Source organism: Macaca thibetana, chromosome 4 (assembly GCF_024542745.1).
Source record: "Macaca thibetana thibetana isolate TM-01 chromosome 4, ASM2454274v1, whole genome shotgun sequence".
Classification (NCBI taxonomy): domain Eukaryota; kingdom Metazoa; phylum Chordata; class Mammalia; order Primates; family Cercopithecidae; genus Macaca; species Macaca thibetana.
In genome coordinates, this window is record NC_065581.1 from 16230171 (window position 1) to 16231162 (window position 992).

Here is a 992-nt window from a genome sequence, read left to right on the forward strand (position 1 = left end):
GGTTATAAAAATGTTTTAAAATTGGTTGTGATGATGGCTGCACAACTCTATGAACATACTAAAAACCACTGACTTGTACATTCTACATTGGTGAATTGTATGGCATGTGAATTATGTCTCAATAAAGCCATTGGGAGAAACAATAAATAAATAAAATCCAGAGACATTGTCCTATGGATAAATACTAAATAGAGTCATTAGGCTGGGCTCTAGATTTGTCTAGTCAATGCTTTTGTGGTGTTTTTCTTTATCTTCCAGCTCCGGAAAAGGCCTGTAGTTCCAGCTACTGGGGAGGCTGATGGAAGGATAGCTTGAGCCCGGGAGGTCAAAGTTGCAGTGAGCCGTGATCGCATCACTGCGCTCCAACCTGGGTGACAGAGTGAGACCCCGTCTCAAAAAGAAAAGAAAAGAAAAGTGCTTGCTTCAGCAGCACATATACTAAAATTGGAATGATACAGAGAAGATTAGCATGGCCCCTGAGCAAGAATGACATAGAAATTCTGGAAAAAAAAAAAAAAAAAAAAGCCTGAGCAAAGTGACTTGCCCAGGATGCCACAGTTCACAGTGGTAGAACCACAACTGGAAACCAGGGCTTTGACTTCCAGGCATCCGCCTCTTCCATGAGTTCCATGTCCCATGTGCGTGCTATGTTTGTACTGGGGTCAGTGGCAACTGTCTTATTTGGATATTCTTATTTTCCTCTATGCCCTGAGAAACCTGGTTTGTAGACAGAGAAGGCTGATTTTTGCTTCTAAAAGCTTAAGCTGACAATTTGTGTTGTTTTGTTTTGTTCTCCTGGCCCAACCTAACAAGCATTCACATAGTAGACAACACATGCTTGCTGGACCTTACTTCCTGTCTGGTGACCCAGCTCCCCAGAGACTTGAATCTCGAATAAATGTTTCTGTCAGGAAGCTGAGCTCCCAGCTGTGCAAATTGGTCACAGATGTAATTGCATTTGCCCTCTGCCCTGGAAGAAAACATGCCTGTGG

The 992-nt window shown here is 42.8% G+C and overlaps 1 non-coding gene across 1 annotated transcript; it reads left to right on the forward strand.

Annotated features, from left to right (window-relative positions):
* Positions 1-414: 414 nt before the first annotated feature.
* On the forward strand, positions 415-521 carry LOC126953976 (U6 spliceosomal RNA). The gene has a single exon (XR_007725446.1). It is a non-coding gene; the product is annotated as a U6 spliceosomal RNA (small nuclear RNA).
* Positions 522-992: the final 471 nt, after the last annotated feature.